The 12,707-nt window shown below is 34.2% G+C and overlaps 1 protein-coding gene across 7 annotated transcripts in view; it reads left to right on the top strand.

Moving 5' to 3' along the window:
- Nucleotides 1-12,707, top strand: part of LOC128855018 (RNA-binding protein Pasilla) — a 172,976-nt gene that overhangs the window by 8,714 nt on the left and 151,555 nt on the right. The window contains exons 1-2 of one of the 7 annotated variants that reach the window (XM_054089576.1): nt 2,999-6,608; nt 6,688-6,941. The exons of 1 other annotated variant lie outside the window; for it this stretch is intronic. The gene's annotated coding sequence lies outside the window, so the exon portion shown is untranslated. Of the gene's footprint in view, nt 1-2,822; nt 2,938-2,998; nt 6,942-12,707 lie in introns of those variants that run through there. 5 more of the 7 variants (XM_054089578.1, XM_054089575.1, XM_054089579.1 and 2 more) reach the window with 5 other exon arrangements.

Raw genomic sequence — 12,707 nt, 5'->3', positions numbered from 1 at the left:
GTTTATTATAAAATTTGACTACAATAAAAGTTCCTCAATTTCTAAGAAAATTGTTTTTATTTTGCACCTACATATATTTTTGTTTAATTTTTTTTCTTAGTTGTGATGCTCTTTTAAAAAAGTTTAAAAATTGTATTTCCTTGAGATTTATTTGTATTAACAGCTATAAATAGACAAAAAATCACGATTTAATTCAGCATTTCCCGCTTGCAATCACTGAAAATTCGTCATCTTCCTGCCTATGGTATTTAAATAAAATTTCTTGCGTCTTAGACGGTGATTATATCCGGATAATTCTGCAGTTATTTCTTAAAAATTCTAACCCAATTTTAATCTTTTTAGTCAGAATTTTTTTTCTTCAAATTTAAACGAAGTTTGTATTATATGTTTTTATTGTTGTAGGATGAAAGGGCAAGTATAAAGTGTCACTTTTAAGTGGCTCAGAAATCGTAATGATTTGTATCAACTTTTTTTGCTGACAACTTTTGACAATTTTTTTGTCCATTTTTTCCTTGTAAAGAATGATCGAAATTTGTTCTATGGAAGAAAATACGCAACGAAGAAAACTCTTTTTTTGTGGGATATGCGTAAGTAGGAGTATACTGGATTATATAGAAAGAATAAACATTCCCATTATTTATGAAACACGATTTCATTTATGTTGCTGGCAGTGAAGCAACGCAATCAACCCAACACACAAAACAAAAGTCTAACGGGATCAAATTCCTGCTCTAAAACTCGTTTGCTTGAGGGTTTTATGACATTCTGCGCGATTCTGCTAATGTCAATGACTATCGAAGCTCTTATCTTTAGTTTCAGTTCTCCATGGATGCTAGTCATGGCTTCGTAGTGCTTAAAATTACCCATAATGGAGTTTTTAACAAAATTAACGAAAAAAAATCTTTCTAAAGATGCCACCTCACTTCAAATACACATCAAACTGCCACTCTACGATGTCATTGGCTTGCCGACCATCAAGTGCGGGGTTTTCGATTTCCAAATATGCTAATTTAGTTTGTGAAAATACCAGCTGAGATGAAAATGAGTCTCTTCCGAAAATATAATTTTTCGGCAAAATTCGACATCCAATTAGAGTTGCTGGCAGAGTGGATGTTTGTTTGGCTCGAAGTAATTGATCAAATGGGTCTTGTAACCGAATATTTTGAGGTATTCGTACAAAATTGTTGAATTGTTCAGATCTTTGGCGAGTTTGTGTCATGTTTGAGTCAGTACGCATCGTATGATAACTTCTGCTATGATTACACTAGTTTACAGCAAAAAAAAAAAACCAAATACCAGACCATGCAAGTCCAATGTACCGATTTTACCGAGTCCGAAAATTCACATAATTTTTTTCCTGCCCATATCATTTTCGAAACGGTTTTGGATTTAAGAAAAAAGAGATAGTTCATAAAAGTTTTTATTATCTGGAGAATTCGTTAACCGATCATAAGAAGCCATATATACATATATACAAGGTGGCACACAATTAATCATACTACCGGAATATTAATAATTTTTGCAAATGGCGTCATACGTCAGTCTTATTTAACACTTGGGAACTAGACAGCTACTCTTATGAACTATACAAACAGACAAACAATTGAGCGCATAAAGGTCAAAATAAAGATTTCCATAAGTTAAGTTAGGTTAGATTAGGTTAAGTTAAAAAATGGTGGCCCAAAGAGTGCGCACATTTGGACTAAGACATCAAATTCATGCCTTGTGCTAAGATTTCAATCACTCAAAATCGAGTTTAGTTAATTTAATAAAAAAGTTATTCATAATAAAACTGAGTAATTAATTTTGGGCCACCTTACATATTATATGAAAATTAAAGGTAATTAAATTTTTAATTTTTCGTTTATGCTTCATTTTCATTAAAATTAAAAGATTTAAAGATATTAACAAATTAAAAAAAAATGGTTTTTCTACAAAAATATTATCGATTGATATTATAAGAAAAATATAAGAAAACGATTTTCGAGGGATATTGTTAGTTGGTGTTTCAGGTTTGATAAATTGCTTTTTTGAACATTTTTTGTAAAGATGTTATTAATCGTAGTTTTATAATTCAAATTTATTACACTAAATAATTTCTTACTTCTTTCTTACCAAATAATGAGATCACAAAAATAGCGCTCCCACGACAGTCAGTTTTACGTAACCGGAACGACTAGGTTTACTGTCATTTCAGCAGCATTCCCAGTATATGTATGGGGATTGTTTATGCTGCTATAACAACAACGACAACATCACAAAAATAGAGTCAGTTTTGGTAGCCTATCAAATTTTACTTAAATAATCAAAAATGAGTATTTTTATTTTCGTGCGAATAAATTTCATATCTATCGTAGGTTTTATTTTCATTTTTTTCTTAAATTTTTTTCTGTCCGACAATTCTTTTCATAAAAAGATCACTCGCCTTGATCGCTCACTTCGTTTAAGCGCAAAGCCACTTATTTTGTTGTTCTAGTTAGGAACGAGACTAAGAGTCAATATTTTTATCACAAGAAATCTATAGACGCTAAAATTACATATGATTTAAAATACATTTGCCTTTGGTTCGCCCTGTATATATGCATTTATAATGTTTTTTCTCATACACATTTGATATTCCTCCTGATTTCCGCAACAAACGCTTTCCTAATTTTAAATATATTTTACACTACTAACATACATGTATATTATATACTTATAAACACAAATATTTATGTACATGTGTACACACACACTAAAGTTTGTCTTATTTACATAAATAGTCAACATAAACGTATACATCATATTCATTATATTAACTTCACCATTTCTATCTTCACCAGATTTCCAAGCTTAAATCGCATTTGCCTACCATCAACCAACATCAACCAAATCAGTTTTGAAAGCTTTTCATTTGTGATCGCTTGGCATCTACATTGATATCTTGCGGAAGCATATGTATGTATTGCACATAAATAACATAATTTATCAAATTAAACACAGCACACATATACAAGTATGTAGAGGGAGAGAGAGAGAGAAAGAGAGAGACAGAAAGGGTAAACACGAATGAGCGCTTACTCGTAAGTTATTATTTTGTAATTTGCAGAACCTTGCTTTAAGGAAAAATATCCTCTGTATGAACATAATCCTTGATTTTGGAGAGCTAAGTCGGGTGTATATGTATGTTTGTATCTGCTTATAATTGGGAGTACTTATTCAATTTCAATAAATCAAATGAGAACTATCATCAAGTTCAAAATTTTATTTTTACTTTTATTTTATTTTTATTTTAAAAAGCTCACATAATAATAAATTATTAGGTAAACTGAAGCAGACACAGCGTTAGCAGCAGAGGCTTTCGGCTAGTTCAAAATTTATTGTGTCGCCTTCAAAGCACTTTCCCTTTGGATGTAGTATAAACTTGTCGATATGTTTGCCTTAATCTGAAGTAATTCTGAAACATTTTTTAATGCGCTCTCCGATATTGCCTGCCAGTTGTTGGAAACGAAATAACTCATACTATTAGTGGCCAAATCTAGTGAATGCGATGCTCGATCGGGCATATTTTTGACATTTCTTGCTTTGCATTTATTCAAAATGTTTGCTCGATGCGAAGGTTTGTTGTCGCCATGCAGAATGCAAAAACGTTTTTTCTACAATCACAGCAGGTGGCGTCACCACCTTCTTAAGCTGCCGTCCTGTGAATGTCGTAATCGGAGTCCAACCACCGCCTATTGCAGATGAAGAGCTCCAGCTTCCCCGTGAGACATGCGTAACACTGGCACAACTACGTTCAGGATACTGTAGCAGGTTAAACTCCTACTTATCCAGAATTGACCCCGACATACCAAACTTATGTCCGGCATGTGAAGGTACCCTGCACGACACTAACCACCTTTTCATATGCCCTTTAAAACCTACTCATCTAACACCCCACCGTCTGGACCCCACCTGTCGAAACACCACGTTTTCTGGGCCTACCTTTAGATTATCCCGACACAGACGACCGGTGATATACCCTACACTGACGGGGCTTCTATTACTGTTAAAACAACAACAACATGGTGGCGTAAAATTAATCATTTTTGTCAATCATTTTTGACACATGTGAACTGCAGACACCACAGACAAATGCGAACACAAGACAGCTGCAGTATACAAACAGCCAAGCGCAATGGAGCGCGTACAGGTCAAAATAAAGATTTACATCACTCAAAATATTTTTTGCTTTATTTAGTAAAAAAAGTATTCAATAATTAGTTGCTGGTTAAAATATGTAAATATGGAGACAGAATAGTGATGAAATGTTTTCAAAAAGATACAGTTTCTCCACTTAAAGCACGCGAAGATTTATCCGCTAAATACTACTATTCGATTTTTATAAAAAACACAATAGAACTGATTCTATTACGAATCGATCAACCTGTACAACGTACCTAAGTATTTTAGAATTTTCGTTATTGTTAATGTTTATTATTGATTCGTTTCAATTTTAGTTCTGCTATAATGGCTAACCTAATTATGAAGCATTAGGTTTATTTCCTATTCCCACGTGAGAATATGCACAAATACTGCATACGCATTGTATCAAGTAAACTGAAAAAAAAAACAATTCTTTGAGCCATAAGGTACTCCTTGCAATGCGCATTGAAAGAGCTTTGACTCTTAACATGCAACACAAACTCTTGGTGTCTGCTCTTTCCAATAGTTATACTCAACTGAAGAACTCCCTCAAAATTTTGAGACTAAATATGGCAAAAATAAAACAAAAATATTCAAAACATCAACGTAATTTTGTACTTGTGAGTACAAGGGCTGATTGTAACGAACGGCACATGGTGCTTTTCCCAACCTACGCTGCGTATGCGGAACCAAGAGTATTATGTGGATGTTAAAAAGCATGAGAGCGAGAGAATTGCATTGCATAGGAAGATGTGTCAAGCTGTTGTTGCTTAGCGTAGGATCGAATTGGCGGGTGCTCTTGCATATACATCTATACATATATACATATGTAGGTATATGTAAGAACCTACTGCCCTAATAAAAAACAGCAAAACAACAAAACAAACTATGCAAAGTAGGCAAAGGCACACCAACGTAAAATATATACATTAATATAAATGCACATACATACATATATATGTTTTTGTTTCATTGTGGGCACTTGTGCGAAGACAAAATGAACTATGGGCATTTACTATGGGCGCCTCTGCTGAACACTTCTGTAGAGGATAATATGGGAGGGCGAAGCAAACTTTTACGAATAAAAAAAATGAAAAAAAAAAATATCATATAAAGGTATTAAAAAACGTGCGCTGAAAAACGGCTATTGTCAAGAACGAGTGTGTAGGGAGGAACGGAAATGGACGGACGAAAAGTAGATGTGTGAGCATGAGAGTACAACGGTGAATACATACATACTATGTAGCTGCATATGTGTACATAATGCATTTGCTTGTCATATGTGCGCATGGATGTTTGGGAAACATGCGCACCTAGGAAACTCGAACGCCGAATATTGTCTATTGGAGCGAGTTGGGTTAGCACACGAGCGACTTTTCGTGTTCAGTGTGAAAATAAAATCAATGCTAGTTTGTATGTAAAACGTCAAGCACGAATGTGTATTGTCGTTAAACGAAAGGAAAATTGGTTGATAGGCGCGCTGTGAAGACTGTGTGGAATAGAAAAGCGGGCATAACGGTAGCAGCATCGAGCGACAAACGACGGTGATAACGGCAAATGCAGCGTGAATTTTGATGCAAAATCAAAAGTAAAAAGTGCGATTTAGCAGCAAAAAATTAAAAAAAATATATAAATAATTGAGAAAGAGGGAACAAATTTCTATATAAAAACAAAATAAAGCAATATATTATTTAAATACATGAATGTATTAGTATCTATGAGAGATCGCTGTTTGTAAAAAAGCGAAATTCGGAACCGAAAACAGCGAAACCTTTTTAAGTTTATTTTTGGTGAGCAGTGATTTTTGAAGGTTCTGAATTTTAAATCAAAAGCTATTAGCTTACTAAGGAAAAGTAACTGCAAACTTGGAAAGCAAAAAAAAAAGCAAAAAAGAAAAAAACAATCAATTTCCAAAAAGTTCAAAGTTAAGCTACCACGTGATTTTGCTTTCAAAACCCGGAAAAAAAGAAATCTCTTAGACAAGTATGTATCAAATTTGCTAAATGCAGTGTTTTCTCCCAATAAATTTAGTGAGCTAGTAACTGTTCAGAAAAAATACATACATAAAAATTTTGTGTTTTAAAATATATATGAAAAAAACTTTAATAAAATAATGGAATTTTCAAAAGACATATTTTGAAATAAAAAAAAAGTACTGCAAGAGCAATCAATATATTAATGCGAATAACGTTGCATTAAATTAGAAAGCTCAGCTATGTGTACGGCAGTGTAATTCCAACAACAATAAGGGAGAAAGAAAGAAATATTTATAACAAAACAGCAGCAGCAGCAACACACAGCCAACAAATTGCAACGAATTTCAATATTTTGAAACTAAAAAAGAAAAACGGAAATAACAAATTTATTACTTAAATACCAACAGATAAAACGACATCAGCAAGAACAACCACAACAACAACAACTACAACGTCAATTTTATATATGTATGTAGTATGCGCAGAGAAATCAGAAGCTGCAAATTTTTTGAATTGCCCTAACAAATCATTGTTTATTAAACTATAGTAAAAACGTCAGCAACAGCAACAAGTACAGCAATAACAACCACAACAACTTAGTTGACTGCAAAAAAGCGCAGCAAGATCAACCACAATAACAACAGAAAAAAATAAACAAAAAAAAACATTTCTATACTCATACTCCTATAACAAGAAGCAAGCAAAAAGTTCAAGATTACATATTCGCATACAAATGCCTTCAATTCTATATATACATACTACGTTTTATATATAGAAGTCTTAAAGGCACTAACAGCAAAGGTGAATATATTTATATATAAATATATATATATATTTATGTATGTGTAGTATTTATTTACATATGTATATGTATTTTTATTGTAGTTAATTTAAATTCATTATGCGGTGACGAGTAAGCAAATCGCTGATTGCCTGCAGTCAGTGAGTGAAATAGCTTAAATTGAAATGAATAAAAATTGCATAGTGATTCAATGGCTCGTAGATAGGGCAGCAGGTTGAAGTACTAGTGCTTATGTGTGTTCATGTGTAAGGTAGGTGGCTACAAATGCAAAGGATGTCGCTCTTTTTGTCTGATAGTTGAAAATGGAAATGGGACAGGAATTGTTATAAAAAAATTAATAGAGGTACTGGGTAAAAATGACAAATTGTGGTATTTTTTTATTTAATTTCTAAGAATAAATTGTAAAAAATGTTGGATTACTCACCTGTATGTGAGCGAGCGATTATGATCTTAAACCAGAAGATCATATGATTTTTTCGCATAGAAAAGTCAGTTCAGTCAGACTTTCTAAAATTAGATAGACGACTTCTAGCTGCTTTAAAAATGAAACTGTAGCTTATTTAGATATAGCTTCCATAAACATTTAATTAGCTCATGTCCTCGAATAGGACTTCTCTCAAATTTTCACTTAAATGCAGCTCTTGCTTTCGATCTAGAACTCTTAGCACCGTTGATGAACTTTACCTGAAAATTATTTTGTATTGATATTTTTTTTTGTTTTTTCTTCAAAATATAAAAGGCGAAACCACAGTTTCTTTCCTACTAAATTTCAAAACTAAACTATTAACTCAACCATTCTTGCACATTTAATGAAGATATTACAAATTAATGTGGCAACACTTTTACGATTTAAAAAGAGTGGAAAAAATCATCTTATACAGATAAGATTAGTAAGCTTTTTTAGATTTTAGGACGATTCTCTTTGATTCTATCTAAGAGTTGTCAGCAGTCTGATAAAACTATACGCTTTGAAGCTAACATTTTGACAGTAATTCATTTGAAGCTACAACTTACTATGAAGCTTTCAAAGAGAGCCTACAATTTATATTAACTTAAATTTTGTACATTCTCACCACCGTATCCCAATAAAAAGCGACAAAAGCGATGACCGACCTACCGCATTCGGTTTTACGTTAACGGAACGATCCGGAATTATGTTCGGCCAAGAACTGCCACTCCAGCAGCATTACATTTTATTTTAAGCAATTAAGTCATATTTTAAGTATGAACTAAATCGCATCTCAAATAGGCTTTTTCATAATATATCGATTCTAGCGCCATCTTAAGACACGATGGGAAAGTGTGGCCACTTGCAGGAATGCAAAGATTATGTGTAAACAAGACGATCACAGTCGTACTCCATTTATACTATCACTAACACAAAGAGATTCTAAAACTATGATAGACGTGCTGACGGTGCATAGCCCAGTAGCAGCGTGTGATGATAAGATAGGACTCTCGGACAGCGAGGAATGCAGGAAATGTAGAGGGCTCAAGGGAAACTGTAGATCATCTCTTTTGCAGATGTCCTGCGTTATTCAAAACACCCTTAAAATATTTAGGGTACCACAGTTTGATGGATTGGAAGTCATCTCAGCAGCAGGTTGGAAATATCTCCTTAAATTCACAATAGAAACTTTCCCCATGCGGGTGGACTATTTCAAAACACATAAGTAATGTACGATGGTGTACATCAGGTATCGCTTTGGATTGAACTGGTCTATGGCTGACTGCAAGTTAACCAGTTCAACCGAACCCAACGTAACTTAGCGCCACCAAACGGGTACTAAGGTTTTATTTGAGTAGTTAAAATATATACCGAGTATTTACCAAATCTGACATCAGTTTTTTCAGAATATTTTGACCAGTGCGCCAGCCACTCTATCACGGTACCGCATAATAATAAGATAATAATTACATAGAGGGACAACTATGCAAATGCATAATGCAAAAAAAATATATACATATATTTAATTTCAATTCACGCTATTTCACGATAATCCTCTGATAAGATATATAAAATATAATTACACATAACGTTTGAAGTTGAAAAACTAGGAAAAAAGTTGTATGGATAGAAACTTATTTACTTATATAAGGTGGCACCAATTATATTTTTGGATAACTTAAAAAAAATATTTGAGTGATGGAAGCTTTTTCGCAATCCGTTGCTTGCCTGTTTGTACACTGCAGTTTTCTAGTTCACAAGTGTCTTACTAATTCTTCTGACAGGTTGATTAATTTTGTGTCACCTTGTTTATAGCGAAATTGTAATAATATCTAAATAGTTCCGATAAAACAACTTAAATCGGCTTAGCACATTTTCAGTAAGACACTGAGTTTATTGCTCTTCGCGAAATATACAATATAACCTCTTATCGTAGCCGTTGAGTAAAGATCTTAACAAAAGTTAAATAAAATATTAAACTTTTCTATAATAACTCCAAATTTATTATATTAATTTCAAGCAAAACGTCTTTCTCTCTGTGACTTTACATAAATTGTTTTGTCAAAAGCCCACAGATATCATTGAAAGTGGCGTAAGAAGATCCGGTGTTCTGTGAAGACCCGACGGAATTCAGTGGCACAAAAGTTGTTTGAAATGGCGATACAAAGAAGAATGAATAATAATAATATGCAAAATTGATGAGTATGCTCTTATATATGCATGCATACATATATAAAATTGCGTGTATTTTCAAGTACTTATGTACTCATTTAAGGACAAGTATTTGTTAGGTTTGTATTAGAAAGCGCGTGACTCGTTACATGATGCGGTATTGTCATGAGCCAACCCATTTGCTTGAAGCGTACTTGCATATGTGTAAATACGAGATGTGTTCAAAAAGTATCGCGAATTTTGTGTTTTTTCAAAATTTATTTATTTATTAATTAAAATCTATTCTGCCCCCTTCAAAATAATACCCATGAGATATTATGCACTTGTGCCAACGTTTTTTCCAATCTTCGAAGCACTTAAAAAAATAATTTTTTTATCTTGTTCAGCTCCTCCTTCGATGCCGTCTTTATCTCGTCAATCGTAGCGCAGCGGGAACAAGAAAAAGTCACAGGGGGCCAGATCTGGGGAATATGGTAGCTGTGGCATCATTAGTGTGTTGTTTTTGGCCAAAAAGTCGCGCGCAAGCAACGATGTGTGAGCAGGGGTGTTATCGTGATGCAAGAGCCAATTTTTGTTCTTCCACAAATCCATGCGTTTCTGGCGGATTGCTTCGCGCAAATTGCGCATAACTTGTAGGTATTGACCGTTTCACCCTGGGGCAAGAACTCATGATGCACATCGCCCCATCGCGCTTTCTTCGGTCTTGGTTCGTGCGGAGCACATTTGGGTCGTCGCGGACAGAGTGCAACATCTCATTAGCTATGTTCATGCGATGCTGCTTTTGGTCGAAATTGAGCAGTTTTGGTACGAATTTTGCGGTGGCCCGTCTCATGCCCAAATCATTAAAAAAATCGAATGGCACGAGCCAATCGATGTGCTTAGGTCCTCAGCAACTTCTTTAACGGTGATTCGACGATTGGCCAAAACCAATTTCTTCACTTCATCAATTTTTTCGTCTGTTGTTGAAATGCTCGGGCGTCCGGCACGCTTTTCGTCGTTCACATCTTCTCGCCTTCTGAGAACATTTTGTACCACCGATAAACGTTGCTTTGGTCCAAAGTAGTTTCTCCGTATGACACAGTCAACATTCGGAATGCATCCGCGCACTTAATTTCGTTTTTCATACAAAATTTGTTAAAGGTTCTTTGATCCATCTTTTTGAATAGGTAAAAATCGAAGACGAGCCGAAACACGTGCAAGCAGAACAGCTGTTAACAATTAACTGAACATTCAAAATGGCCAAACTCTTCAGCATGAGAGAAAAAAATGAGTGAGAGACATGAGTACCAACTTATCGCAACAAAATAATCGAAATTCGAATATACGTAACCAGCGAAAATTCAAATACTTTTTGAATACACCTCGTATATATATTCACATATATGTAAATATAAGTATATTCAAATATAAACCCACCAAGATAATTACCTAGCAACATGAAAATAGTGGCTAGTATTTATTCAGGAACCGCTCAGTAGGCACTCAGTTATATGAAATTATGTACCGTTGAAAATACTTTGAATGATGCCCACTTCTCTCCATTTGAGACTTTTTTCAATAAAGTCACTTAAATATTTTGCGTATTAAGTTACATTTTATAAATTTAAAGTGTTTTCAATCAGTCTTTTCATCTAGGAAAAACATTTTTTTTACTTAATGTACAAAAACTAATAATATGCGGAAATCCTTCGAGAAAAATACTTAAAAACGATGCAGAGTAATAGACAAATCAGAAAAAATGAAGGCGAAAGGGATAAGTATGCATTAATATTTTGCCTTATTTCTGCTACACAGCGCCTTGCATTGACATTATTAAACCCCTACAACGTTCAATAGGAATGGATTCCCATGCTGCCTTGGCCTCTTCAAATAACATATCAAAATTGATGATATCCTGCTTACTGAGTGCATATTTTACGTCATTCTAAGTCGGCTCTCGAAAATACCCAATCCAGAACAATGACCAAATTGTCTTCGAAAAGCTTTTTTGTTACACGAGAATGTGCTTCGGCTCATTGCCTCATTCCAAATCACCTGTAAATTCTATTCTGCATAAGGAGGCATTATATGTTGAAGTATCTGAACGTACTGACTGCATCGGTATTATATCCTATAGTTTTATGTCGGTTCTGAACGGCAGATAGTATTTTAAGATAATATTTTTCTTGACAGGAAATCGTTTGAAACGTGCAAAATTAAACACCAATTTTATTTTTCAAAACTCTTTTACTTAATAAAAAAAAATTTTTGAATGATGGTAATCTTTATTGTACGCGTTTTATTTCTTTGTAAACCACAGCATTCAAGTTCACGAGTATCAATAATGAATGATGTACAATTTCGCTATTTGTAAAAAATACAAATCTTCTATAGAGTGATAAATTTTGCGCCGCTCTGTATAATATATAAATACAAAATTTGTGCTTTATTGTTACAATAGTAGAGCGGGTAAATAATTTTAATAAAATTTCAAAGTTTACGCCACTCTTTTAAACTATTTGTGGTAAGCAACTGAATTTCCATTGTAAATGATAAGCCGTGCCCGATTAGAGTGGGCTTTTGTTAGCGGCTTTTTCAGGATAGAAATACGCTCTGTGGCGTGCCATTGCTTGCCGGCGTGCGATTGTTATTTATACAAGTTTTTTTTTATTATCTGATCTGGCGAATAAAGCGAAGTCTACCACTGACACGCTGTATTTGTCTAGAAATGTCTTGAGAGACGATGCAAAATGAGTTGGCGTATTATCTTAATGAGAACCCCTACCTTGCGCACTTCGGATCGTGCTTTCTTACCTCTTAACTGAATTTTTTTTTTTAGTTTTTTGTTTTTGCGAAGGGGAGGATAAAAATGTTAGAAACATTTTGATTGATGCCGTCGGTCTAATGATATGTGGGGCATGCTCCAACTATGCTTCTCCTTCAAACCCAGGACCGCATTTGCACAACGTCTAGGGTGGAGCAGTGATTGTGTCTATCAACCACAAAGGAAACCTGCGTCGCTATAGTCTCTATTACTTTCGTTATGAAGCAGGTGGAACTGCGAAAGGTAGTGATAATGTCATGTGCAATAACATCTTGTCTGCGTATGATATGGTCATGAGTCTCCCCACTGAGTTCTGCAAGAAAGAGAAAATAGTAATGTTGA

Source organism: Anastrepha ludens, chromosome 2 (genome assembly GCF_028408465.1).
Source record: "Anastrepha ludens isolate Willacy chromosome 2, idAnaLude1.1, whole genome shotgun sequence".
NCBI classification, from domain to species: domain Eukaryota; kingdom Metazoa; phylum Arthropoda; class Insecta; order Diptera; family Tephritidae; genus Anastrepha; species Anastrepha ludens.
The sequence above is the reverse complement of the archived record's forward strand: the minus strand, read 5'-3'. Positions and strand labels throughout refer to the sequence as shown.